This window comes from Penaeus monodon, chromosome 2 (genome assembly GCF_015228065.2).
Source record: "Penaeus monodon isolate SGIC_2016 chromosome 2, NSTDA_Pmon_1, whole genome shotgun sequence".
Classification (NCBI taxonomy): Eukaryota; Metazoa; Arthropoda; class Malacostraca; order Decapoda; family Penaeidae; genus Penaeus; species Penaeus monodon.
In genome coordinates, this window is record NC_051387.1 from 41,396,541 (window position 1) to 41,401,676 (window position 5,136).

Here is a 5,136-nt window from a genome sequence, read left to right on the forward strand (position 1 = left end):
GGGCCCGCCCTCGGGCGTTGCCCTTCAGCCACGCTTCCAAGGTCCGGCGCAGTGTGGGGGGGGGCCCCTGTTGACCTCTAGCGCACCGGAACCCCGAAAGAAAGGGGTTCCAGCAGCACCCTTGGGGATAATTTTAGCACCTACTTCCCTCGGCTTCATTCATTGCCTTGTAAGGCCTTTGCGACTCTACGGGAATGGTGGCGGGCAGTCTGACCTACTTGCCCCACGCGCTGGTCATACAGTCGGGCGGTCTTTCATACAGTAGCTACCCCCCCCCCCCTTGATATAATAAGACGTTGTGGATGTCTAAATGAAGTATAGAGAGAGAGGGGGTGGGTGGAAGGATGGAGAGAGAGAGAGCGAGAGAGAGAGAGAGAGGTGAGGGGGGGGGGGCGTGAGTGAGCAGTGCTATAAGAAAATGCTAACGATTTCAAAATGATATACATTCTATGGAATAATGATATAGTGTAAAACCTGACTGGTTTATACCTGCTGGGATTTATTGCCTGTGATTATAAGACTCAGTAACTGAGGTCAGTGTGATATTTCAAGGCAACACTTACTGAACCTATGATAATGAACTTCACAGGTATGCAGTAGTGTATTGTGTTCAGAAATATAAACTTTGTTTTGGAGCACGTGTATATGAATATACACGTGTTTTTAAACATGCATAGTATGTTAGTTTACTGTTTAAATTATATATCAATGTCTATATGAACTCTTTATATTTAAAAACCTCCGTTAACCTTTTTATCTTGCGTCTTTCTACACTTGTAATAACTGAATTTCAACATCACGGTTCTTGGCGTGGTTTCCCCAGTACGCCCTGGATGCACCACTGGTTCAGAACCAAATAAGTTCACGGGTGACTCATCCTAGTGCGCAGGTGGGTTGCAAAGTGCAACATCATGCAGCTTCTCGTGTCGCACAATGAATGAGGAAATAACAGTGGAAGTGTGAGGAAAATGGATAAGTAAGTAAGCTTGTGGAGAGGTGGCGGTAGACGTGAAAGACGAGTGTTTTGCTTGTTTTCAGATTTCCGATATAAAACAAATGCAAAGATAGTATTTGTTTAAAACAATGAATGCACTCAACATAGGATTCTTACTTCCAGATAATGTGATATACTTTTTAATCATCATATATCTATCAAATTATTGAAAGTTTCAGGGAAAGCATTGAATCATGTGGTATATATACAGTTACCTACAGCCCCAACGCCTCTATCGTGCCGCTAGTTTTTTCTTCATAAAACAATATAATTTCCTAAATATATACACAATACATATGCACACACAATCTCCCACTCTCTTCTCGCTCTAACGTCCCCCACCCACCCACCCGGGATATGATGCTTCGTTATTCTGCTTTCTAAGAAATGCTTTAGATACTACCGGTGAGGCTGTGCACGAGATGGTATTCAAGTCAGCGTTGAGAGGGTAAGTGAATCAGATACTTTATTCCTAATTTGGGATATCTCTCGGGTATCCTGTATGTATTCGTAGCTCTCTCTCTGTCTCTGTCTCTGTCTCTCTCTCTCTCTCTCTCTCTCTCTCTCTCTCTCTCTCTCTCTCTCTCTCTCTCCACACAACACACACACGCGCGCGCGCCCGCATACACTTTATACCAATACAAGTTAGAAGACGCAATATTAAACCAAGCAGATACACAAAAGAGACCTTGGAATAATCATAAACTGGAACCGTAGCCCAAATGATCATATTGACAAGGTTCATAAAATGACAGGGCTGATTGCTAATTTGAAGAGGGCATTCGTGTATGTGGACGAAAACATGGTAAAAAAAAGGTCATTACAGCCATCATACGACCTAGTCTTGAGTATGGTGCAGTGGTATGGATTCCACACTTCAAAAAGGATACAGATAAATTAGAATGAGGTCAAAGAGCAGCCACAAGATGGGCCCTACTCTAAGAGAAAGGAGATACCAAGAAAGAATACAGAAAATAGGTCTTACTACTTTGGAAGAAAGAAGCAAAAGAGGTGACATGATAATTCTGTTCAATTATATTACAGGAACGACGAAGATAGACAAAGATGACTTTTAATTTTGAACACAAGAAGGACGGGAGGACACAGAAAAAAGTTGAAAGTAGAAAGAGGCGAGAAAGATGTCAATGAAGTTCAGTCTCCCAAACAGGACTACTGAAACAAATAAAGTTGTGTGTGCCAAAAATGTGCATCAATTTAAAAAGTTATATGATAACTTAAATATAACAGACGGGACCGTCTGAGCTTAGTTCTTCTCCCGAAACAAACAGGTAAGGTAAGAACACACGCACACGCACACCCCACGCACACGCACACGCACAAGCCAAAAAGCACACGCACACGCACACCCAACGCCACGCACACGACACCACACCACACCAACACCACAACCCACACACACACACCACACACACACGCGCGCGCGCGCGCGCGCGCGCACACACACGTGTGTGCGTACGCATCAGAAGTGGTGTAAATAAACCCTCTCTTGAATAACCTCTTCCCCAAGCTTCCCTCATCCAAGACTTCACACCATCCAGGAAGCGCAGCCCCACCCTACCGGGAATCCACCTCCTCCCCGCCGGGCACTGACGCCTGACCTACTAGCGGGGCGACGTCACCTTTAGCCGAATTGCCGACGTCGCTGATCCTGGCACAAGTGTGGCGTGAACTTGTAGATCGAATGTTTCTCATGAAATTTTCGCAACTTTTTTCTTGCTCTTTTTAATTATCAAAAAATTTGTAACAGAAGGAAAGAATGTAAACAGCGAATTTTTATGTTTGAAAAGAACCAGCAGAACTACGTTTAAACTTCCCAGCCAATCCGGTCGGGCCACCCGAGAGGCAAAACGTCGTCACCGAGTGCTAGTTAAAAAGTGAGTGTAAACCCTTAAAAACAGGGTTATATCTATGATATATTTTCTAAGGTGTTAGTTTTATAAGCCAAATGTTAATTGAAAGGGCTTACATGCAGCAAAACGTTTATATAAGGTGAAAACCCGGCTGAAAAGGAAGGTGGTGGTGGGCGTGCCTTCTACAACTGTTGCTTCGTAGATGCCAAATCACGAATTCTTGGGGTCAAATAAGTTCAAGATAAGAAACAAACACTTGTATATGGAGACTTAACGTCGCACTATGTATTTTTTACTTTTTAATGTCACTTTGGAAACTTAAAATTATATTACTGGGATGGAGGAGTAAAAGGTCCATAAAAGAGGGAGCGAGTACCGTTTTTAGTGGACTGTGTGGGGGAGGCGGTGTTGGTTAGAACTATTTTTTAATTAGAAGAAGCACCTCCCTCAGTCTGAACAGCTGCGACCCCCAACGTTCTCTCATACAAATAGCAGGAGGTGTTGCATTGTTTCCATCTTTTCAGTTGTGCTGTGTCTTGGGGTCAACGTGGGTGGAGAGGCACTTGTTGCACACCTGGACGAGGCGAGAACAGGTAAGGTGGGTTGCCTCCTACCTGTCATTCACACGAGGTAGCTGATTATCAAGGGGGAAAGTGGAAATTATGATGGTTGATTGTGTGTTTCATAGACGTAAAACGTGCTAGGTATGAGAAACATTCAAATTTTAGTGATAAGTATGTACAATATGTGGTAAAAATCGGGTTTTCGTGATATTGCAAATTCGTGTTTATGGGTTTTCAGTTATTATTTTGTAATCTTTTGCTCAATATATTTTGAATATTCAGTGATCATTCCATTCAAAATTTTATTTAAACATAGTAATTATTAGGTTCTTGCCATTTCCTGTTTTTTCAGTGCTTCAGATTTTGAAAGAAACTACATGTTTTTTTTTATGATTATTATTAGGAAAAGAAAATTCAAATTTTCTCTAACGAAGTAGGAAAAGTATTGTTTTTGAGGGCAGTGTGATAATTTTTGAAAGCATTACATCTTGTTTTGTGACCAAATTTTACGTTTTAGGAAAAAAGCATTTGGCATTTTCAAAAGTTCAAGTAATATAAATTTGTCTTCAAGATTTCTATTCTCCTTATAATGAAATGTTTAGTTTTTTGTAGTGTACATTAAAAAACTGATCATATAGCATTATATTAAAACTTGGTTTCAAAGTTTATTCTGACATATCATTAATAAACTTGTAAAAACTATAGACAACACACATATATACCTCACATGTAAATATTAGCCTACATGTACGCACATTCAAGACAGGCCCAATTAATGTCTCCAAATACTTTTTGTGAGCAGAACATTTTTCAGATTAGATGTTTTTATAAATACCATTTTATAAAAGTTATGTTATATAACAGTAGTGCTGCATTAAGGGGCCATGATGCATTTCATGGTATTAAATTTAAAAGAAAATTAAACAGAGAATACACAGCCTGCAGGAGTTGCAAAGTGCAGATGATTGAATGCTGTTTTCAGATACCACAGATGTATATATGGAGAACTTTTTGCAGGGAATGCCCGTACACTCTTTCACACCCAATATGTGTATGCATATGCATATATTTACTTATTCTTGCATGTGCATGCATATGCACAGTTAAACTATACTTACACTTTACTCATATTTAAATTTATACTCACTCACTAAATGTGCTCTTACGCATTTAGCTGTTGTTATATTTTGCTGTGTTTTATATAAAGAAAAGTAAAATGTTCAGTATCCGAAGCATGTATTTAATCCAAACCGACGGGCATGGCATGTACGTACCTGCCATGGTCGTACATACATGTCATGGGCCCACTTTAAGTTTTCTTTATTAAATGTTTTTACACATGATGACTGTACTTGTACCAAGTCACCATTGAGCCAATTATGAGTACTACTTGCCTCACCCGTGTACCCTTTTTCCTTGATTTTTTGAAAATATTTTATTGTATCTTTTTTTGCCGCTACTAATGTCAATAACATTATAGTAATTACAATATCTGTAATAAAAAGAACATCAATAATGTATCATTAGTAAAAAAAAAAAAAAAGTTTTTCCCCCCAAATTTAAGGAAAAGGGGAAATCAGGTAAGGTCACAAGATCTACTAATTGACTTTGTGGCTAAGCACTAGCAGAGCCATCTATGTGCAGAGACATTTCACAAAAATTCTAAAATGAGCACAACATTTTCCTGGTGACATTGGGTTAACACAAC